This window comes from Eptatretus burgeri, chromosome 14 (genome assembly GCF_056783735.1).
Source record: "Eptatretus burgeri isolate ZD-2024b chromosome 14, Ebu_testis_v1, whole genome shotgun sequence".
NCBI classification, from domain to species: domain Eukaryota; kingdom Metazoa; phylum Chordata; class Myxini; order Myxiniformes; family Myxinidae; genus Eptatretus; species Eptatretus burgeri.
In genome coordinates this window covers 65,075,372-65,100,825 of record NC_140974.1, presented here as the reverse complement: position 1 = coordinate 65,100,825, position 25,454 = coordinate 65,075,372, and the positions used below count along the sequence as shown (strand labels likewise).

Sequence of the window (25,454 nt, the reverse complement as noted above, 5' to 3'; positions counted from 1 at the left end):
CCATTTAACTGTTAAACTACCCCGGGGCTTTCAACAAGCGCCTCTCGCTTAAACTATTGGTTCTAACAACCCAGATTCCCGTCGCCTGTGTTGGTGTCCTTACAATTTCGGGCCTCGCCCCCCAATTTTCTCTCCGTGCCCTCACACGGTCTCCTGGCTGGGACACGTGGCTCCCTTTGGCAGGCACGACCCTCTGCCGATTCTCCCGCTATGGCACCCCCGGGCACTACACTGCCTCCGAGCCTACCAGCTCCCTAACACCGGGGAGTGCCCCCCATGGCACCTCCCCTGAAACGCACACGTGGCAGGCCGGCCTCCCGGGCCCCTTTCCGAGGGTCACCCGTGCCCACAACACTGCCCACGCGGCTAATGGCGCCCCGGGCCCCCGCACCAAGCAGGCGCACCCGTGCCCACTACTCTATCCCGGCCCCCCATGGCCTACCGCGGCCGACTAGCCTGGTGCCCGGGGTACCCACTCAGCGATACTCACCTTTCGCAGCCACGCTCCCAAGCCAGTCAACAGGGCTCCTGCACCCCTCCAAATGGGTCTCGAGCCTACTTTCCCACCAACAACAAAACGACCTCCATTTTTCAATTTGACTAACCCAGCTAACTCACTCTCCACTGACCCCGGGGTCCCTTGGGCGGGAGTCACTCCTCCCCCCAATCACTCATCGCACCATGCATTCCCCATTCGCTCCATACACACAGACCCGCTGGCCTCACTCACTCAACATGTACACGTACTCACCTCACAACTCACCAACACACACACCGCTGAACTCTGCCATCCTTCTAACTACATCCCCTAACTAACTCGTGCTCCCACGTCGTCCCTTAAACTAGTAGCACGTTCCTTTTAACACTACGTAGCTAAGCTACGTCCCCTCTACACATCCAAAGTCTGTCTCTGTCTCCAAAATAATCCCATTTTATTTCCCAACCTAAATCTGGCTACAATCCCTCTAACTAATCCATTCCACGGACTCCATGAGGACTTACCCCTGCCCCATGAAGTCGGTCTAACTAAGCTAACCCTTCCCCCTAACTAGTTTTCATCCTGTGCCCAGGTAAGGGGGTCTTTCACCCCTTGCCCAGGAATCCTGTACACCCGAAAGTGAGGCTTGCCTTTCCTTTTTTTTTTTTTCCCATGCGCATCACCTGCGCGGCAACTCAGAGCTCGCGCACTTTGCACCTGTCCGTGACGTCATGCAGCTGCACGTGTTCCTCGTCCCTCCTTGGACGGTGCCATCCGGCAGAGATACCCCTCCTGCCGGATTCCAACCACACGTGCAGCCATGACGTCACCGTGCGCAAAAAAAAAAAACACAAGCCCCACGTCTCGAGGGGTTTCCCACGCGAACACATGTGCTTTGCCCGTTGGAGCTGAACACACACGATCGCGTGGAGAACCCGTCCGGTCCAAATCCATTTTCCTGCCTAAACTTTGTCCGTCCGCGGGATCGGCAAATCCACCGCTGGCGTTTCCGGACCGGGACTTCACTCTCGCAAGCGAGCACGTGGTGGTCTCGTGCGTTGCACAGCACGAACCGCGTGCTCACTGCTGGGTGAACCCGGCACGGTCCTCGAAACAACTACAGCCGCTACTCGGCTTTCGTTTCTCCCATGTCGCCGTCGTCGCCATTCGACCCACGCATACCTGCGTGTTACGACGCACACAGTCCACTCCATCACATTCACACCGGGAGACGCGGCTGCGTGCTCCCGCATGCCAACCGACATCTCCCTCACATACCGCTCTCTCACACACACGGTCTCCCTTGCACACAGCGACCTTGCACACGGCCGTTCACTCACGCGTGCGGGGGCACTCACCCGCGGTGCCTCACTCGCACTCCGTGCCTCATCCACACACGCGGGGGCACTCACCCGCGGTGCCTCACCCACACACGCGAGGGCACTCAACCGCTGTGCCTCATCCACACACCGTGCCTCACCCACACACGCGGGGGCACTAACCCGCGGTGCCTCACTCACACTCCGTGCCTCATCCACACACGGCGTGCTGGGAAGCACGTACTCCGGCACCATCGCCACCACACCACTCACACGTGGTGCCTCACTCATACTGGCCGTTTCACTCACACACACGGCCTCACTCACACACGGTGCCCCATCCACACCCGGCGTGCTGGGAAGCACGCACTCTGGCACCATCGCCACCACACCACTCACACACGGGGTCGCTTCCACACACGGTGCCGCACTCACACCTTGCACCACACACACAGGGACAACCACACTGGGGATTTGTGTCCCCACAAGGGTCTCCGGGGCCTCTACACCCCCCAAGCTCTCCGTGCACCCGTCCACAGCACTCGTCCCCTCAACCTCGCAAAGCACGACCGAACTCACCTGGTCGTGACTCGCCTCAAGGGGGCATACTCCCTCCCCTCGTTCCTGGAGGAGGCCATCCCGCTGCTCGCACCGGGTCCCTACACGCTCCGCGAGCTCACCCCCATTATCCTCCACTACCTCCGTGTGTGTGTGTGCGTCACTTACCCCATCTTCATCGTGTAGTCTTCCCTCTATTTTTTCTGTCTCCCGTGTCTCTGCCAACTCTTCACCCTTTACCTCCCTTGTCTCAACTATTATTTCCGTTGTCGTCACCTCGTGTCTCGTCTCACACGTTTTGGTCTCCCCATTTAATTTTTCCCTTTCGGTCATCGTCACGACCCTCGCCCAACACGTTCCACGAATTATTTTTTCACCCGCCTCCACCGCGGGCCTGTCAGCCGTTGCACCCCCACCCAGCTCGTTTGCTCCCACACGTGGAGTCGCCATTTTTATCTCCCCGGTCACGGCCTTCATGCCCGCCTGCAGGCTTCGGCCCATGTTCTGCGTCTCACCCCGTAGCTCTTTCATTTCCTCCTTCATGTTTGTTTCCATTCCGTTCATTTTTGTATCCATCTTTTCGTTTATTTGTTGTGTATTCGCATCCATCGTCGTTTTCACTTCATTCATTTGCTTGTTCATGTCTTTCATTTCGTTTTTTATTTCATTTGTCATTGCCGCCAGCATGGCGCATAGCTGGGCCACGTCGGGTGCGCTTGAGTGAACCGTTTCGGCAGGGGTTGGGGAAGGGTCTTGGTGGAGAGGGGGGGGGGGAGGTGTCATACACCGCGGCCGCTGCCGCACCCACCTCGGGCCCTGGGTTCAGTTGGGCGAGTCCGTGTTCCTGCACAATCAACATTTCCTGCTCGGGGATTCCATCCTGGACCATGGATCCTACACATTCTACATCCATTTCTAATACCCCCGGCTCCCGCTCGCCTTGAGACGCCATCTTGCTTCTCGTGAAGGGTTAATTTGCTCGCTCGTAATTTGGAGGGAATCGGGGGTCGCTTCTCTCACCCCTGGACCGATTCCCGTGAATTTAGCCGGAGACAGGAGAGCCCGTTTTCCTGTTCTCCGATACCAGTGCCGCGAGGAGGGCGATGAGTTTATATCGCACGACCTGACACCAGTGTTGCGGTTTTCGCGCCCGCCGGCGTGCGACGGCCACGTAACTCGAATCGCGGCACGTCGCCCACCGGACGGACAATCCAGTCGTGACCCTCTCGGACTAACGCCGGGAACCAGTCACGGGTGGACCTTTCGGTCTCACCGCGATCGAGCCAATCAGCCCCCGCGTGGGATAGGGTTGCTCGCCAAATTCGAACTACCTAAGTACCCACGCGGAGGGTAGACCGGGCGATCGCACCTCGCCGCAGGTCGACTTCGGACACGGGCCACTTAAGCGACCCGTTCCGTACTATCAGAATAACCGAGCGGTGTTATCGTCGACCTCGACGGTTCGATTAATTATCGGGCGTATTCAGCCCACTACCAACCCTTTACGTGAAGCAAGATGGGGATTCACTGGAGGAAAAGACGAAGCGAAGCGGGAGAACAGTTCAACAATAAAGCACATTTATTCGCGACGAACGGAAAGCACACAAATACAATTCCACCAAATGCACACAAAAAAAAGAAAACACAATTCCATTTACACAAAAAGCAAACATAAAAGTGAAAACACAGTGCAGAGCTAATACCGACTACCGAGCACACGGCAACACTTATACAATTCTACTTCACAGACGGCGCCGACAACACATACCCAAAACCAAGGAAAAGAAATACCTCAAGAATGAGGCGGGCCTGAGGCCGAGACCGGGTCGGGCCTACCCGTCTGGTGATGAGACGCGGAGCGGCGATGGCCCCGCAACCCGCGGGCCTCGCGGACAGTGCCTGGCAGGGGGTGGGAACGGGGCCCCCTTGGTCGCACTATCTCAGCGCGGGGGGAAACAGGAGGGGGTTGCTGATGCTCGGGGTATAGAGGATCTTTATTATCCCTGGTGTGCGTCTCCACCTCGGCCAGGTCGCGCTGCCGGCCTCCCTCGGGCGTGCAGCTCCTGGCACCGACGCGAGCACCCCCTCGTCCGACTCTCTTCAGCTTCTCCAGCCACTGCAGGCTTCGGGCTCCAGACTTCCACACTCTTCTCCGACTCGTTCTCGTTCTCGTTCTCGTTCTCGTTCTCGTTCTCGTTCTCGTTCTCGTTCTCGTTCTCGTTCTCGTTCTCGTTCTCGTTCTCGTTCTCGTTCTCGTTCTCGTTCTCGTTCTCGTTCTCCTTTTTGGTGACTGACGAACACCGTCCTTTTATCCCCCCCGTAACTTCGCCTTTGACCCCCTCCCTTTGACCTTTCACCTCGCTCCCCATTGGCCCGAGAAAAAGTGGGCGTGAAGGCTTTTTGATCCACAAATTTGCATATATCGATCGCCCTGGGGGCGGGGCAAATTCGCCCCTCGCTCACCGATTGGACGGCAAAAAGTGGGCGTGTGTCGTTTTTGATCCGTTTTTGAAGCACAAAATCCGTGATTTTGTACACGCTGTTCGACGCGCGCTCTGCACGAATCCAACACCGGTACCCACAGCGGGGCAAGAACGGTGGCGATGCTACGGTTGCGAGGTGTGACGTGAAGGTCGTGGCGGTTGTGGTGAAGCGGTGGTTGTGGTCGGTGGTTGATGTTGTGGTTGTGATCATGGCGGTTGGTCCAAAATAAAGATAGTAAAAGAAAAACGGCTATCCTGAAGAGTCGCAGCACGTATAAATGACATGTATTCCCACTAGACAACGGGTTTGGGCCTAACTACACATGCACTTACCGAGATACCTCACCTAAGGGACCTGAATGGTGGTTTGCGAATCTGGTAACCACAACAATATAAAATATGTATATGTATCTATCTATAATTCCAGCAATGTGTGTGTGTGTGTGTGTGTGTGTGTGTGTGTGTGTGTGTGTGTGTGTGTGTGTGTGTGTGTGTGTGTGTGTGTGTGTGTGTGTGTGTGTGTCTGTGTGTCTGTGTGTCTGTGTGTCTGTATGCGACCGCCGTTTCTCGACGACCGCCGGACCGATCGGATTGAAACTTGCCAGGAATATTGCTGTGGACCCACGGATGTGCCTTTTCAAGGTTTGATATCAATCGGAGAAGCGGTTCCCAAGTTACGGCCATTTATCTGTCAACCAATGACAAGACACGGTGCTATGACATCACGAATGATGTCACAATTAATATTTATTTCTTTATTTTTTGCACAATTGACTCAATTCTTCTTCTTCTTCGTTTGGTATGACATCACAATCGACGCTGGGGACCTAAGTATGTGCCGTTTCAAGGTTTGATATCGTTCTTCATCCGTTTCAGCTGTTTCCCAAGTGTTTCCCAAGGTTTGAATTAATTGTTCAAATTATTAATTAATCCCAAGGTTTGAATTTTCCCAAGGGAAAGAGCTGTTTCCCAAGGGTTTGAAAGCTGTTTTTTCCCAAGGTTTGAATTAATTGGTGTGCTTGGTAAACATTTGTGAATACATTTACTGAGAGAGGAGGGGCGAGAGAGGAGGGGCAAGAGAGGAGGGGGGAGAGAGGAGGGGGAGAGAGAGGGGGCGTCACAATTCTTCTTCTTCTTCGTTTGATATGACGTCACAATTGACGCTGGGGACCTGAGTATGTTTCCCAGGTGTTTCCCAAGTTATGGCCACTTATGATACGGTTGGTCCGAACTAATTGAAACAATGCCCCAATCCAGTCGTCGTTTACGAGAGCGAAGGAACGAAGCTGCACATACTGGCACGCACCTACGGGCACGCACTTATGGGCCCGCACTAGTATGTATAATATGTATATGTATATATATATATATATATATATATATATATATATATATATATATATATATATATATATATATATATGTACATACAGGGGGCTGAAAAAGTAGGTAAACAGTAATGAAAAACAAAACATGCACACAAAACGTATTTTATTGATTATATAACATATCAATAATAAACATATCAATAATAACATACCAATAATAACATACCAATAATCAACATATCAATCTAGTATTAATGAATGAATTCTAGTATTAAATGAATCCTCGCACCACTAATATAATACTGGTAATACTGGTATAATCCTTACTGTATACCTACTTTTGCAGCCCCCTGTATGTACATATATATATATATATATATATATATATATATATATATATATATATATATATATATATATATATATATATATATATATAGTTAATTCACATATGAACAGCATGATAAGTACTCCAACCTCTAGTTGTACCAAATGGCTCAACGTTTCAGGCAGCAACACAGGGTTAGCCATGCCTTCACTGGCCTTTGTCAAGAGCAAATTTCCTGTTCTTCTCCTTCCAAATATATCCAGAGATGTCAGGGATGGGTCTGATCAGTCGACCAATCACAAAGCTGTTGTTTTGACTGACACCACCTCATGATGTTACGCCATTTCTACTATTAGCCAATGGCAAGCTTGTGTTGTAAGTGCTTCACATCTGTTAAAGAAGTTCATTAAAATTGCATCACGTGAACCTCATTGTCTCTGGTGTTTTAATGATCCAATAAAGACCATCATGCCCCACTTTGTCTCTGTCCTCCTCCCCTATCGGAGCATCTCCGGTGTGTTTGTGTATATGCCTGTGCGAAGGCTACAGTCTCCTCTGTCATAGACGAACTTGTTTGTCCATTGTGTGACTGCTCCATTGTTCACCCGCTGGCATGGCTTTGGGATGCAGCCGGAACGTTCACAATGTCCTTCATCCATGCTTGGCAATAGCAGACCTTTCCAGGTCGTTGCGTTCAAAGGCCTTGCGGTGATCTTTGACGCGCTGGCCCAAAGTCCTTCCAGTCTCTCCAATATATCCCACACCACAGACACATGGAACGGTGTACACCACACCTGTGCAGCCATTATCATGTATTTTGTCCTTGACGTTAGTTAGTGCTCGTCTTGAGGTGAATACAGGTTGAAGGTTGAAAGTTCACCTTCACCCTATCGATCTCAAAAATCTTGCCAATCCTTTGGGCTCATCGTCACACCAAAGGTACCACTCAGAAGCCTTCAGGTGGTTCTATTGGAATTTCCATCTGATTTTTCCCCATCTGACTATAAAATGACACTATTCTTCTTATTTACCGAAACAGTTTATTTCACGAGCATTGATAAATGCTGTTCATTTAGAATAATATAAACACGTGACTGTTATCATTGATAATTTAATCAAGGTACCCCAAAGTATGAATATCATTCGGAATAACCTAAACTTTTGCACAGGTGTGTGTGTGTGTGTGTGTGTGTGTGTGTGTGTGTGTGTGTGTGTGTGTGTGTGTGTGTGTGTGTGTGTGTGTGTGTGTGTGTGTGTGTGTGTGTGTGTGTGTGTGTGTGTGTGTACACAGTATATAGCCACATCTGAAAGATAGTGCAGAGACTGAGTCATCTAGTCTAAATTCAAGCAGAGAATTGAACCCAAACTATCAGATTAGTGCAATGCAGGCACGATGTGCCATCTCGTTATGGACTTCGTCTTTAAAATATTGAAAGGTTTAAACAAATGCTGTTTCTTGGACTATACTCATTTGAATGCCCCACATTATGCCTCCTGGAAATCTATCCACCACGTCTCTGTCTCTGTCTCTCTGTGTGTTTTGTTTCTTCTCATTTATATTTTTCCCATCTGGTTCTCTTCACCTGTATTGTCAGTCTTTTCCAAACATAACTGATGATGTTTTGTTTCTGCAAATGAATAATTTACCAAAAGTACGTCTTCATGCTGCATGGAATCTATTACATGTTAAACCAAGTCTTCTTCCTGACATGGAAGCATTGAAGCAGAAGCAGATGTCCATGTCTGAAGTGCTTCCTTGAACTGCTCCTCAGGATTTTTCGTTTTAATCTTATTCTTGCAAGAGCCAAATGGAGTGCACACACACACACACACACACACACACACACACACACACACACACACACACACACACACACACACACACACACCTTTATTTACTTTGAGAATTGACATATTCTTGTTTCTTGCTTTAATAATTAACAGTTCATATTATATTCCCTTCCAAGTGGTGATATCTGTTGCTAATGAACTTATTTTTGTGAGGAGTCGTTTTCTTGCAGTGGCTATCAGGCTAATAAGACCAAGTTTTATTTAATACTGAACATTATTAGAAAAGGAGTCTTCCTACTCAAGGATAAAAATGTCACAGCGTTAAGTATAGCAATCGCCCCAGGGTAAGACTGGTGGTTCCTCTTTCATTCTTCAGTGATCAACTATCCCAACCAAAAATGCTTCTTCGAGGAACTCTTTCTGTTGACATCTGAATTTCCTTATTACCTCCGCCTCCGAAGGTGGATTGAGGTTGTATTTTCACCCCTGGTCTGTCTGTCTGTATTTTTGTGAACAAAATATCTCAAAAAGTTGAGGACAGATTCGTTCGAAATTTTGTGGAGAGTTTGGCTATGTGACAAGGACGAATTGATTCGATTTTGGTGAAGATCCGAATTCACATCCAAATCCGAGAATTTTTTTTAATGTTTATTTTTTTTTTCATCATCGAGTGATCGGGCGAGAACGACATGGAGCGGGATTTCTGAAAAATTGCACACGGATTCGAACGAAACTTGGTGGGCATGTTGGGAATTGTAACGAGAATTGATTCGATTTTGATGAAGATCCGAATCTGGATCCGAGAATTTTTAGATCCTCGTGGAGGATCTCTAAGTCTTACTCACGTTGTTGTTCTTGTGGACTTTTTTGTTTCACAGCCTACAGTTTTCATCGAAACTTCCTGAAACTTGGTGTATATATGTAAAAATTCCCTGCGCAGACAGTAACCATCTCCGATTTTGAAAATTCCTCCTAGAAAAAAAGTTATGACGTCAAAATATCTCCGCTAATGGAAATCGCCTAAAAAATTATCTCAAACTAGGCAAGCTTTTGAATTCTGTTTGCGGGAATCGAACGGGGCGTTAGCAGAGATGAATTACCGCACATATGATACATCACTATGACTTCACATCAATTTTTATGACGTTATTCCTATTTTTTCACATTTTTTGTTTCACAACCCAGAGTTTTCATCGGATTTTCGTGAAACTCGCCAGGTATATGCAGAGAGCCCACGCGCAGGCAGTAACCATCTCCGATTTTGGAAATTCTTCCTAGAAAAAAAGAAGTTGTCATAATATCGCCGCTAATGGAAATCGCCTATACCATTATCTCCGAAACTCGGCAAGCTGATTGAATTTTGTTTGCAGGAATCAAGCCAGGCATTAGCACAGATAATTTATCGCAAACCTGATACATCGCAATGACGTCATATTCGTTTTATGACGTCATCATTAAGAGGACGAGGATCTTGGCTCATTTAAGCTTGTTTGAGTGATTCTTCATCATTGAGTGATCTGGCAAAAATGATATATCGTAGGGTATCTCAAAAAGTTATGGGCGGATTCGGACGAAACATGGTGGATGCGTTGGTTGGGTGACAAGAACAAGCAGATAAAATTTTAGTTCAGGTCCGAATCCAGATCCGGCCTATCACTGGGATACAAAACGTAAACTAATCCGCCAGGCGGAGGCATGAGTACCTGCCTAGTTTTCTTTAATTAACTTCCTTCAATTCACTGGTGTTACTCGTTTATCAGATGCCTTTGTATTTGTCTGCTATCAGACGGATCTTATTGTCTGATAGACGACCTCTTCTTCATTTCCAGAAGTGAGCTCTGAGCTCGAATTGCTTAAGACTTGTGTAGTCGGTTTTTGTTTTGTTTAAAGAGAGCTTGGATTGCCGGGATAACATTGCAATACAATGCGGGCGTTGCGGACTGTCTTTTTAGCTTATGGTGTGTGATGGTGGTTTGTGTAGATAGCTCTCTGGGATCGATAACTTACTTTGGTCAAGCTTTGATCTCCCTTTAATGACTCCTCAGTGGTAAACCTGCTTTCCCGTGACCGGTGGCATTTTGAGGTTTGCCAATTTATTCCCTTTTGTTGATTTTTTTTTTCTTTTCTCTTTTTGTCCCTTTTTGTACTTCCGGCTATAATTTTGTTTGCATTTAAATTCCCCCATTTCTTTTTTCTTTAACCTTTCTCTTTCCTACTAAAAATTTCTCTTTTTATTTGAAATTATCCTTTGAATCCCATAATTGACACATTGCACACTCTCCTTTTCCATGGTATTTATGCAGATTTTTTTTGGGGGGGGGCACGTATTAACTTTTTAGCCTTTTATTTTATATTGCATCTCGATTGATGAAGTGACGATGTACGTAACGGGTGCATATACATAAGAAGCCTTTTCTCAGCAATTGGGATTTTTTACCAATTTTTGAAAGTAATTTCAATCATTTTTTGCCGAGGACAGCCTTGAGGTGTTGTGGTCTGCAGCGTGGTTACCGACCTGGCATGTGAAGTTGCAGGGTTAGGGAATGCTACACAAAATTAATAAAGGAATGGTTGCAGTCAAGAATGACACGTCATAGTCACGTCGCATTTCGGGTCAGTGTTGCTCCTTTCATTTAATTTATCTCTCCTGACTACAACCCTCCTAACTGGTGATCAGCAGAGCAGAGACAATGTTTTTGTGTGGATTACGATGCACGTTGCTGACAGGCCATGCAGCATTTGCTGTTATGGGACTCGATTTGTGCCTTGCTGCATCATCAAGTTAAGGAGATCAAATTTTATTGAACTGAGCTAAGAATGGTCACAAACAGGGCCGGATTTACCATGTGGGGGGCCGTGGGCACAACGATTGTGGGGGGCCCCCAAATTTGGAGATTAATCAACAACTTAAATTATAACTGCTTTTTCATCAACAACTGAACTTGTATCTATAGATTTGGCAGATCCTGATCAGGAATGATTTGGCATAAATGTTCGCAAATTACAATTAAATCTGACAATATGACAAGATGGACGGATTGTTATTGATATGGCTGGTGACTTATCCATGAGCTGATGACTTATCTCTGAGCTCATTCTAAAATCAAATCACAAAAATGCTGTTGCTGCAAGAGTAAGAGATAGAGATGGACCAATATAAGAAAATAACAAGCGACGCGGTCATTAATCACACTACGAACTTCGACTAAAAATCATCTAACTTCTAAAAACCCTCTGGACAAGAGAAATCCGAAATGGTGATTAATAGCCGACTTCCAGCGACCGCAAATATACGGCAGTGTCATCCACATCAATGAACATACACACGGTGCCTTAATCAATGGACAAGCTTCCTGCGCGACTTCGCGGCAGCGAACTCGGATATGATACTGTCAACCTGCATGGAATTGAGCACATCGGATTCGGTTGAAATGAAGGTCAGATTGACCAGTCTCTGCTGCCCCATCGTGGAGCGAAGATGGTTCTTGATAAGCTTGAGTTTCGAAAACGAGCGCTCCCCGGAGCAGTTTGACACCATCAGTGAGAGGTAAATCCAAAGCAGCACTTCCACGTTTGGGAAAGTATCGGTAAGTTTTCGCTCAATGAGAAAACTGTACATCTCGAGTTCAGTACGGCCCGAGTCTGGCTCTGACTCCTTCATCATGGCTTGAAACAATCATTTCTTCTGTGAGGTCAGGTGATAGATCTTCCCGATATAGCTCGACGAGCTTCGAGCATGACTCTCGAATCTGCTCCACTTCGAGTTGAACAAGAGCACGCAGGAATCCAAATCTGTCGCTCATCTCGCTGTAAGCGTTTGTACCCTTTTCCAACTGTGACAGCAGTACGTCGATCACTGCAACGTATCCACTGATGCGAAAGGACTCCTTGGCGTCTAGTTCTACTTCTGGAGTGTCCGTAGTCCAAGGGAGCGAGGCGGACATTACGCTTTCATCTACGCGATCCGCGAGTGAATTCCTCCGTACCTGAGCGCTCCACTCCGTCAACAACGAATGTATCAAACTGATCGCGTAATGACTGCACGAAGCTCGCCAGTGACTTGAGGAGCTGCACAGCTGTGTTGAAATCGGTAGCTTGTGACTGAAGGGTTTTACTCGTACGATCAAATCTACCAAGGACAGTAGACCAGAAACCAGCATAGAACCCTATCTCGAGCGTACACATCGTTTGGTGAAGTGTCTCGGCAGTGTGTCTCGTTTCACTATTCAGTTGTTCATCGTTTGCGATTTCATGGAGGACATCCATGATTTCGCTGTAACCGTCTAGAAGAGCTCGGGTTGCATCAGAATGAGCCGACCAGCGAGTGTTGCTGAGGCGCTTTGGTACTTGCAGACCTTTGGCTTTCAGGGCATCAAATAATCTGGCGTAGCGTGACGTGGAAGCTGTAAAAAATACATACACTTGTTCCACGAATTCAAAGAATGCTGCTGCAGGTCTACAGCATCCCACGGCCGACTGACCGACTAAGTTCAGTGAGTGCGTCACGCATGGCACAAATATTGCGAGAGGGTTCTCCTGTTTGATCATTCCCTGCATCCCATTGTATCGGCCACTCATATTAGATGCGTTTTCGTAAGACTGTCCTCGGCAGTTAGCGATGTCCAATCCAGTGGCTTTCAAAAAATCCAGTAATGTCGTCGCTTGCTGGAGTCCAGTGTGTCCTGTGTTGCTCAGAAAGGTCATGAAACGCTCCACTGGAGCCTCGTTCTCGATGTATCGTAGAATAACTGTGAGCTGGTCGATGTGGCTTATGTCAGGAGTAGAATCGACTGACACAGAGAAGTATTTTGCCTCTTTCACACGAGCGACGATGTTCTCCAGAACAGATTTTCTGATGATGGAGACTAACTCTTCACATGTCATCGATGATAAGTAGTTGGTGTAGCCACTACCTTGGTTGGCATATTTCTGAATGTGCTGCGTCAAAAATGGATCGTATTCCGCAAGTCATTCCATTAAACCAAGGTAGTTACCATTCGTCCGTGACCCAACAATTTCATCCGATCCACGGAACGCCAGACCACGCTCAGCGAGAAACTATATCCACGCTCGCACTTCGTTTCAGCACCTCCCTCCAATAGGCTGCAATCTCCCTCACCTGTTTGACGAGTTCAGTGTCCACATGACCTGCGGATGTTGCTCTGTCTGACAAGCGGATGATATTCGCACAATATACATGCGAACGCTCATGCACCTCGATAGAACGACTGGCATGCTTCCAGTCATTGAATCCTTCTCCACCCAGGGCAGTAGCGCCTCCAAAGAGCTTGCAAGCGATGCAGTACAGTTTTCCGGTTGATGTGGAGAAGCAAAGCCAGGACCTTTTCACGGACTCTCCGTTTTGTAGTCTACGGTAAAAAAGATTCTTGGAGCAGCAGCGTTTCCGACCTTCAACAAACTGTATGGATGAATCAAAGGGACCAGTCGAATTCTGCAGGGGCTCCAAATCTCATGATGCCTAGTAGACGATCATCTCGAATGATGGTCGCTCAGGAGGCCAACATCCAATGCAATTGGCAAAGCCAGGTCCAAGATCAGTCAGTATATCTCGCACTTTTTCATCTAATGCATGTTCTTCATCGGTGGAACCTTCCGAGATGTTGGGCGAATCTTGACGCGGGGGTTGCGTTGCCAAATCCGCTTGTTCTGTCTCTGTTGGTGTTCCAGCCTCTGTCATGGACGAATCGCCTGTTTGTGCAGGAGTGAAAAACTCAGATTTTCTGGGTCTTGTCGACGACAGCTTTGTGTCTTTCATCTTTTTCCTTGGAACGTTTCCGCTTTTGAGCACCGCCGTCATATTTCCGTGGAGCCCTGGATTTGTGCCTGTCGTCACCAAAACCACTCATTGTGGTTTCTGCAGCTGGTAGGTACCGAGTCACCCAGATATTGTCAGAGTGCATGTGGGACGTACCAGAATCATGAACAACAAGTCTTGAAAAGTAGGTTCTGGTAACCTACGGTAAGTCTGTTAATACGGAGGATAACGATGAACAGCGGATCCAGGAAAATACCGTGATCAAACGGTTTGGATGAGACGAGATACCGAAGTTCCCTTTCTGCACAATATTTATTAATATAATGGCACGAATAACGAAAGTCTCACTCGGCGAGCAAAGACAATATGGCTGAAATGAAAGCGAGAGAAGAACCTTCAGAGTTTAGGCTTTATTCCATTTGATTGGAGCCGCTTCTACGGGCACACCAGGAAATACAAACGCAGTATGGAGTACAAGCAGTAAGGTACACACGCGCAACTAATCACCGCAAAATAAATCAGTATTATATATCAATCAGTGTTCTCACCATTCAATGAGCACCAAGTGAGCCGGCGACATACAATGGCAATGCCCCAGGGACAAAACCCCGCGGCCGAGCCGAACCTCAGCTTTATCTCTTCTGTGCTCGAGCCGGGCATCATGTGATCACACGTCGTTTCACACGACCTTCACGTGTTTCACACGACCTTCACACGTCGTTTCACACGACCTTCACACGACCTTCCATTCACCACAATGGCGACGATTCACTTACACCAACTGACAAGAAACCGGAAGCTCTCACCATATCCGGTGGGAAAACGCCAAGTCAGTAAGACCTACAGGCTTGCACTACACCAACATGGTATTCATAAATTGCATGAAACATTCATTTGCACAAGAGTACCAAACGTTCATACATATGGTGGAACAAAAAAGACTTTTTAACAAGTATGTTTCACAAACCTGGAACATAGAAAGTCACACGATGTTACTGTGCTGTGCTTGCTGGGCTCTGGCGGGCAGTGCCGTTGTTAGTTGGCCACGCTAAACCATCCGAAGCATCGATGATCGATCAAAAAAAGGATCCAAATGCGGGCCCCCAATGCCCGAAGCTGACCCCGGGAATTTTTGACCACGTTGGATCCGTCCTGTGGACCGTGGAAGAAACGGCTTGAAAAAGCCAAAGCTTGAAAAGGATCCTCACAATGACGGACAATTTTGAAAATATATCCTTACAAAGAGTTTACAATCTTCATTCACCGACAAGAAAACTTTGGAAGCACATTTTCAAAATGTCATCGAAATTGTGGGGGGGCCCGGTCCCATGGCCTCACCTGGCCATCCCTAAATCCGGTAGTGGTCACAAATAAACGATTGGGCAGGATGTTGTCCCGACAAACCCATAATAAGGGTGAAATCTGGATCGGTGGTTCTGCTTTCATTTAATATTAACCATAAATATCAGTCGGTATAATTCATGCACATGACGTCAGTGTCATGTTGCATCTCGGGTCAGTGATGCTCATTTCGTAACATAAATATTATGTGGAAGGGGGGGATCCGTAGTTAGGCTGTGGTAAGAGTAACATGGTCCGTGTTTGGAGTAGGTTAGATTGCCATGTAACAGGGATCTGTCAAAGTAAGTAGTTTTGTTGTTCGTGATGTTGAGGCAGCAGCACATGTAATTTATAGACAGGATTAAATCAGGGTAAAAAATGGAATGTGTAAACACCTTTTGTTTGTGGGTGAAGCGAGGTGAGGACTTCCCATCACAAAAGACATACGCGTTTCACGGGTGCGAAAAGGCCGTCACAATGTGTCTTGCCACTTTGTGCGGACCACGGCGGCGTAATGTGCTGTAGGCCATGGAAGCAAGCAATGGATTTATTTTTTATCGGGGCCGCCCCATGGTTGGGAGAGACTGGAAGATGACTCCTCGCAGAGGACAATATATATATATATATATATATATATATATATATATATATATATATATTCTTCTTTCGGTTGCTCCCATGAGGGATCGCCACAGCGGATCATCCGTATGATCCACATACTGATTTGGCACAGGTTTTACGCCGGATGCCCTTCCTGACGCAACCCTGGTCGCCTCTTGCGACACAGGGACCTGGAACACCTATTTTAACCGGGGTATACACCGGGCCCAGTACACTGGTACTCATTTCGCCGACCTCGGAAGGATGACAGGCTGAGTCAACCCCCTGGTGTATTAATTCAGTGTATTCATATAAGTATGGTGGATATACTGGTTCTGGCTCACTTTTCCCCATGTAAATGAATGGGGGATTTTCAGCGATTCCTATTTTTTCCCTAAAAATAAACCCCCTTTTTATCCCAAGGTATATTTATTTGTCTCCCCTTTTAACCTGGAGGTTGAACCTCATTGAATTGAACACCTGGGGGTTGAACAGCTCACTCATTGAACCTATAAAGATTTGTTCATTCTCAAATTCTTTCAATAGTTTAATTTTCTTTGCACAATAATCCCCATCTAAAATATTGAAAAACAAAACATTTGAATCTTTATATTTTTGAAGATACCCCTTTTGTGCCATTACGAAATGATAAACTTCTCTTAATGCTCTTGTTTGACCACCTCCTGAGCCACATATCATTTTGAGATTATAGTAAATTGTTTTTTCATTGTTCAATTGATAACCATCAAAGTTTTCAGTCCATTCAAGGATATTCATTTTTTTCTTTACATCCTCTAACTTACTAGTTTTTAAATTGATTCGCTTATTTGTTTTATTTACCTTTATTTTAGTTATTTTTTCAATAAGACTTATTTGATATCTTTCACATTCATTATGTTTTCCATTTATATACCAAGACTGAGATTTTCTCCACTCTTTAGTTTGATTAATACTTGGTTTAACCATTTATATATTGCGAAAAAACGCGGCGGTAGCCCTTAAAAAAACCCTAACCCATCTTCCCATCGTTAAAACACAATCTATTTTATACACTCTATCATACAATATCCATATGGAACACAATCTATTCCATTATCTAAAATAAATCTCTTATCATCAAAGGCTCCTAATGCCTTTTTATTTACTTCTTCACTATATATGTTATGTTTATAACTTCTTATTGCATTCATTTTCCTATATTCTTCTTTCTTATTCATCAAACAATTATAATAATTTCTAAAAGTTATTGATTTCTTTATTACATATTTCTTTATTCCCTTTAACCTCTTATCAATCTGATCACCATACTTATAAGCATATGCCTTTGCTCTCAATCCAATAAACTCACTCATTACTTTTCCACCCAACTCATCCTTAAACTTACCAATAACCTTTTCATTCTTTTTGGAAAATAACTCACTCTTCTTGCTGAAATTACTTGTATCATATACTCCAATATTTTTCTTCATATCTTCATAAACATCATCAGTTTTTATATCTAGGATAAAACTATCAGTGTCCATATACAACAATGAAACATTTTCACCATACTCTTTCTTTAAGTCATTATACAAATAATCATACATCAATATCTTTGATAAATCAAGAACTGCTGTTCCAATATAAATTGGTTTATCCATTACAATACTTTCCTTTTTCATATGAATTGCAGAAAAGTTCTCTGAAAAAACCTCTTCTCTCTCAAAACTTGGTTTATTTATCAATCTCGAAGCTTCTTTCCAAGATGTTGCGAATCTAATGTTTTGCCTGTTTCTAACATTTTCCATAGTCTTTCCAAATACAGCATTATTCATTAATTTATAAAAGTCCCCTTCAAATTTTACTTTTGTATTTGCTCTCATATCTGTATTGAATTGAATATACTTTTTCACCCAAGGACTTTGTTTAAATTTTAAAACTCTATGAATTTTAGCTACTCTCAATCCTTCTCTCAAAAACTGTTTTAAGCTTCTCTGATGCAAAACATATCCCTCTTTATCATAGAATGTTGTTAATAACTTTTCTGTTGATTTACCTTTGATATTAAAACTTTTATAATCACGTAACCATTCTTTCTTTGGGGTTTCTTTCTCACATGCAAAAGGAAGATCTTTATGCTTATAATGAAGATCACTCGGGTACCTCAAATCAACTTCAAAATAATAACCTTCTTCGTCATTCAATTCCTCTTGAGAAGAAATAACAATATTCATCAAAGCCTTTTCATAATCCTTTTCTTCCATCCACTCTAATTTACCATAAGGCGGAGATTGAGACATTGCCCATCCATACAAATTATTAGCATCAAAATACATCAAATAATTACTATCTTTTTCACTATCATAATTTGGAAGATATTTATTATTTGCTTTAGCATATCTTTTTGAACATACTTGTGATATTCCACCTCTCTTGGACTTCTCAATCATCAAAAGCATATCAACATCACTGATTAAATCTACATCTTGTTTTGTCATTTTCAACATTGCACTCCAAGCTAAACCAGGAGCTGTGAAATAGTGGGCAGGATCTAATCCATAACAATTTTTATTATGACAAAGTGATCTAAAAGCTTCAAACACATCAGTTAACAATAAAACATCTGTTTTTAGATATAAATCATGATATTCTCCAAGGTTCTTTATCTTAAATATTTCCCATATTTCTTGTGCGTGTTTATATTCCTTATCACTTATCTCTTCTTCATAAAGGTTATTATAGAAACTTTCTTTTGAAGGAAGTTGTGTTTCTTTAAATCTCATAAATGAATCCATATAATCATAAGGATAAATTCCCTTACTTGTAAGAATTTTCTCTTTACTTTGAATTTCATTCCTTGTTTGAATTTCCTCTCTCGTGAGAATTCCTTCTTTAATCAGAATTTCATCTTTAATCAGAATTTCCTCTTTCGTTAGAATTTCATTCATTGTTCGAATTTTCTTTATAATTAGAATTTCATCTTCAGTTAGAATTTCTTCATTAATTTCCTCATTAATTAGAGTTTCCTCTTTACTTTGAATTCTCTCTTTAATCTGAATTTCCTCTTTAGTGAGAATTTCCTCTTTTGGAAAGAATGAATTAAGATTTGGAAAAGAGTCCGTGGAGCTTAGATTTGATGCGAGGTAGGCTAGTGGTGTTCCCATAAACTTGTAAGAATCTAGAAACCTAATATGAGTTAAAGGTTTTGTGAATATCATTTTTGTAAATGAAATATACTTTTGACTTGTGTTTGTTATGGCAGAAATATTCCCTGGTGTTTTTGAAAGTTCATTTATAAATAGATGTGTATCATAATTGGCGCTGTTGTGAAGAAAGACTGGAATAAAAGAAGGTAATTTATAATTAAGATTACAACAGGAATGAGCGGGACCTCTATATTTACCAGTAAGATGACAATGATCCCTAACTTTAGACTCCTTAATTTCCCCCTCACAAATATGACAGATATTGTTCTTTCTAAATTCTAATTTTTCTTCTTTGGTTAATTTCATCGGTTCATTTGTTTCTTTCATTAATTTAGTGAGTCTTATACAATCCTTTTCTAATCGTTTTACAAACTCTTGTGAAGCTTTTTTTCCATGATAATGTTCAAGTTTGTTATACTTTTCACCAACAGATGATTTGATATAATAACAGAAACCACAAGGAATATGTTTTTGATATTTATTTGTATATGATTCTTTTGGATTAGGAGAAGCAGTATTTATCTTTTTAAGGATACACTCAAAATCAGCGTATATCACAAATGGGTGCATGATAGATTTATTATAATCTTCAAAAGAAATCTTTTCACCAGGTTTAGGCATTGTAATTACAGCTGATTTATGATTACTACAATATTTTGAATGTTGTTCTAATCGTTCTTTTGTATGAAATGAATTAAGACATCGCTTACAAGGATATATTTTGTTTGCTGTTCTGAATACCTGAGAAGAGATTAATCTTGATAAATTATTGATGTATGTGTAATGTGAATTCTTTCCAACACTAAAATATAAAAGATCAATGTGTGTTTCTTCATTTTTATAGTTGTTTGAAATTTTTTTAATATTTGAACTTTGTTTGTATCCGTTAATCCATATACATTAATAGAAAGATTATTCTTTTTCTCAAATTTAGGAATATCTGTTAGTGGCATTGGGAATTTAAAATCTTTAATGTCTAAGGTATTCTCATATTTCATATATTGTTTTACTCTTTCTGAATTACATTTTGGTGGATGAAAGTGAGCAAGAACAGACCAGAGAAAACATTTATTATCATTGTTCTTAATATTAACAACTGCCTTCTTTAGTTTTATTTCTTTTGGTAATTCAATATAAGAAGAACCTTAAAGAGGGTTTGATTTTAGAATGTGTATATCTAAAAAGATGATTTTTTAAATATTGAATCCACTTCCTACCACTGTATTATCAACATCCTCCTCTTGTCTTGATAGTTCTTCATAAACCCCACAATTCAAAAAATCTTGAAATGATGTTATAAAATGAAGATCTGTTCTCATATAAGGAGTATGTTCTTCATCTTGTCTTTTCATATTCATTTTCACTCCCATATAAAACTTTAAAGTTTTCATTTCTTTTAATGTCTTTTTAATAAATTTTTCAACATCGGGTTTCACTATTTCAATTGATTCAGCTATTGATGATGGACCGGGTTCTCCAAATTGAAAAATCCTTATTTTTATATGCCCTTTAAATGCCCCATCAGTGTTTTCAATATAATAGTCTCCCTTTACTTTAAACTCATTTTTCTTGTGTTTTTGTGATTGAAGATGTTTATTATAACTACTCTTCAAAACATCCTTTGAACAGATATCACAATGTTTTCTTTCCAACTCAAGAGGAGATATTTGATGAAATAGATTAAATGTGTGTTTGTTGGTTTGAACGTGTTTTTTATAATGTTTATATTCATGATTACAAACATCGCAGTACGTTGTATTCACCATATTTATATAATAAAACTTTGCTTAAACTAAAATTTTCTTGATGAAAATTTCGTTTAATTTAGAGGTGAATCTGTGCTTAAAACCATTTTATCCTCCAACTTTTTCACTTAATAAATACAATGTTTCAAGACACAAAAGACAAGTTTCAATCAATCTCTTCATTTGTTAAAGATACTGAGAAATATGTCAAGGATGTAAAATTGAACAAAGATAAATATAACAACTATTGGATAAAAACAATTATGGTAAATAATATGAGTTCTTCAATTTCCTTCAGTGGAAGGGCTTTTAGTATACCTGGAAGAACATCAATTAAAGTATCTCTAACAAAAGTTTCTCCTCTCCTTCTGGTAATATATTCAAAACTAGAAAAAGCAATGAAACAAGAAAAAGTATCAAAAAACAAAAACCTTATGGATGAAGCTTTAGAAAGAAAAGATAAGACCATCTGTAATATGCAAGGAGAAATTTGTATTTTTTTCAACAACCCTAAAGACGTAAATCCTGATGAAATAAAGGATGTTAATATATCAGGTGAAATGACATTTCGTTCAATAGTAGTTAACGATCATTTTAAAATTACCTTTAATATAAAAAATGTTGTCGTTGAATCTGGTAATGAAAAAAAGTATATCGATATCGATGGTAATATTATTAAATATGAGTCGATATACAACTGAGAGTATAGATGAATTTCAGTTTAAGTAAAGTTTTACTTTATAAATATGCTAGACTTTCCTGATTCTCCATATGACAAATTTGAGAATTGTCCTGCGTGTGAAAGACAGGGATTAAACACAGAGTCAAAAGCCTATAAACAATGTATATTCTGTGATTATCTTCTAATTAATGATAATAAAAAATATAAAAAGGAAAATAATTCTTTTAGATTTACACCAAAAATGAATTACTTTACAAGATTGATTAGAGAAATGAATGTAAAGTATGAGGGTGATAACACACCTTTCCTTACAAGGGAAGAAACTGAACATATAAGAGAAATGTTCAAAGGATTGTTGTTATATATTATTCATGGATGTAATTTTCAGGGAAATATCAACACAAGATATTGTATAAATAAAATAATGGATTATCTTGAAATTAAACCTGAACTTAGGATAAAATATAGAGTTTCTAAAAAAGCCAATAATAGATTAAATAACCTGTTTTCCAAATATATAAATGAATGATTTTTTTACCCATTTGGGAAAATAAGATAAAATTTAACAACCATAAAAATCTCCCAAATTCATTAAGATGTCTCATAGTTGGTTCAAGTGGATGTGGAAAAACCTGCTTACTTTTAAAGATGCTCCTCACTCCCAACGTTTTAGATTATGATAATTTAATAATTTTCACAAAGTCGAGTTTTCAACCAGAGTATCAACTACTCTCACAAGGTTTTAATGCTGGTCTTCAAAAAGAAGATATAATCGGTTTATTTAAACGTCAAAAAAACCTAAATGATTATAACATTGAAGATATAATTCAACGATTTTGTGATACACAGAGATGTAAAAAGAAATCAAATCCTATAACTTGTATTCTTAGTGATAATACGGATGATACACCGTCTCCCCAAGATTTGGATAAATCAAAAAAGAACCTCGTTATCTTTGATGATTGTGTTAATGAGAGAAACCAAACGGTAATGGACAGCTACTACACAAGAGGGAGACATTCTTCTTGTAATTGTATTTATCTTAGTCAATCGTACTTTCAACTTCCTCGTCGTTCCATCAGAAACAATGCTAATACTTTTATTTTATTCAAGTTAAATTCAATAGATATCAATAATTTTTGGAGAGATAATTGTTCTACATTATGTAGTAAAAAGAAATTTGAGGATTACATGAAGCACACGACTGAAAAATATAAATATATTGTTGTGAAACAAGATGAGATATTAAGGGATATATTTTTTGTTTTATAAACAATTACATATATAAATGACAACTATTATTGTAAATCTTGTGGGTAAATCTGCTTCTGGAAAAAACTTTCATAAATCAAGGTTCTTGTTTAGTACAAATGAGAATATTGTAAATTTACTTAAAAAACACCCCGTGATACGCATTGTATCAACAACAACTAGAGCAATAAGACCTGGAGAAGTAAAAGGTGAAGATTATCACTATATTTCAGTGGAGGAACATATGCGATTTAGGAATGAAGGTCAAATGTTTGAGGAGGTTTCTCTTGGTACAACAAAATATTCACATTGTAAGAGTGAGTTAAGGAAACTAAAATCTGGTGGTCTTGGGATATTAGAAACTAATCCAGAAGGAACGAGACAAATTATTAAACATCTGAGCGGAGTGAAGATTTTATCATTCGGTTTTGATGTTGATGAAGAAACTCAACGCAAACGTATGAAAAGCAGAGATGCAAGTATTAGTGAAGAAGAAATTACAACTCACATTAATGTTAATAAAGAATTTGATGAAATATTTAAAGAAAAGGATTTATTTGAAAACATCTACTTGAATGATGAAGAAAAGGAAAATTTCCCTGTTGATCTTTACAATTCATTAAATTATATTTTACAATAAATAAATGGATGCAAAAGAAAGAGCAAGAAGATTTAAGGAACATCAAGAGTTGGTTTCAAAAGTTGTAAAACAGCAGGAAGACATAAAGAAGAAATGCAGACAGAAACTAACGGGCGAAGAAGCATTTGAAAGAAAACAAGAGAAATTTTTAAACCACTTTTAAAAACTTCCCAATAAAAAATGAAAGATGTTTCCACAGTTCCCACAGTAGAATATACTCCTAAAAAACTTCAAATGTTAAAAGATTTTGATCAAATGATGGAGGAAGAATTAGAGCATTTAGGAGAATTAAAGGTATATGATGATGAAGGTTTATTTCAACAACTGGAAGAGATTAATCAACCCCCTGATTATATTGTGAATGCTCTTCAAAACAATGAATATTCAGCGGATTCAAAAACCAAAGCAGGACTCATTCCAACAGAACAACCAGCAATATTTCATCTTCTTCAAGAAAAGGTATTGATATTTAATGATGAATTAAGGTTCTTGGGTTCTGCTCAACCCCCTGTTAAACTAACTCCGAGATTAATGTTTCTTCTCACAAAAGATGGAAGACAAGGTTCAACTGTGAGGGATGAATCAAAGTATATTGATAAACCATTGGATATGGAAAATAATGATGATAGAGTATATATTGATCTGCTGAACACTCTAAATTATAAGGTTATTCCTTCTGGTAAAAGTAGGAAGAATGAGAAGGAGAAACACATTATTCAGGCTTTAAGTATCCTTGGTTCAGGTGTTAGTTTTCTTCCAAATGACCCATCGCAATTAGTTAATAGACTGTTATTGTTGTTAGGTGGTAAGAAGGCTGGAAATAACAATTGTTTTAATGAAGCATCAGCCATTTTAGACCAGTTGATGAACATGAAAATAATTAATAAAAATCAATATAAAGACATTTTATCTCATTAAATAAGATGAGAAGCACAATCCTTAGTTTCAATTTCACAACAAGCGACCACACATCTTCATTCACATACCTACTACAACTTGACCCAACAAAAGAATATGAGGCATCTTTATTGTCCATGGAAACTTATAATACCTTATTTAATATAAGCGAGAAAAATGACAAGTTTAGTTATAATCCGGGAAGTGGATACAAAACGATAACAGTCTCATCCGGAGCATATGAGATTTCTCAAATATCTTCTGAAATTGCTCGTCTTATGAAAGAACAGGGTGATGAACCAAAAAATATTGTTATAGACATTCAAAAACATACTTCAAAATCAACGATTAAAGTTAAAAATAACTACAAGGTTGATTTCACCATTGATAATTCATTTTGAGAGTTATTGGGTTTCTCCTCAAAAAAGATTGAAACTAATGGACGTTTTACAGTGATAATGTTATTCAAATATCCTCAGGAATAAATTCGGTGTTAATTCACTGTGATTTGATTGATGGTGCTTATAATGATGGAAAAAAAACAAATACAATATTTTCATTCAGCGCATACTCAACCCCAATTGGTTATAAATTCAATATGGAACCTAACAATTTGGTTTATCTCCCTGTGTCAGGAAAAACCATACACAGAGTAAATTTTAGGATAACCGACCAAGATAATCGTGTGATTTCTTTTAATGGAGAAGTTATATCCATCAGAATTCACCTACGTGAAGTTTTCCAATAAATAAATACGATGGTTATTGTGAGGAAACACGAGTTGGGAAAATATAAAATAATTACAGGGGATGGGATGTTCCTTTCCCCATACTACAAGGGTGAAGGTATGTATCTTGGTAGAGGATACTATAAACCTAAGAGACAAAGGGGTGTTGGACATCAATTTAGAGGAGATGGTATAATTGATACTCTAATGGGTATTGGTTCAACTATTCTTAAACATAAAGATCGAATTGGTTCAACTGCTTCTGCTGTAGGAAATGTAGCAGGTGCTGTAAAGAGCATAAAAGATGCCCAGAAGGAATCTCATA

The 25,454-nt window shown here is 41.1% G+C and overlaps 1 protein-coding gene across 2 annotated transcripts in view; it reads left to right on the top strand.

Annotated features, from left to right (window-relative positions):
• Nucleotides 1-25,454, top strand: part of LOC147013445 (leucine-rich repeat-containing protein 4C-like) — a 150,245-nt gene that overhangs the window by 81,376 nt on the left and 43,415 nt on the right. Inside the window, exon 1 of one of the 2 annotated variants that reach the window (XM_085855280.1) lies at nt 4,756-4,974. The exons of the other annotated variant lie outside the window; for it this stretch is intronic. The gene's annotated coding sequence lies outside the window, so the exon portion shown is untranslated. Of the gene's footprint in view, nt 1-4,755; nt 4,975-25,454 lie in introns of those variants that run through there. 2 annotated transcript variants of the gene reach the window in all.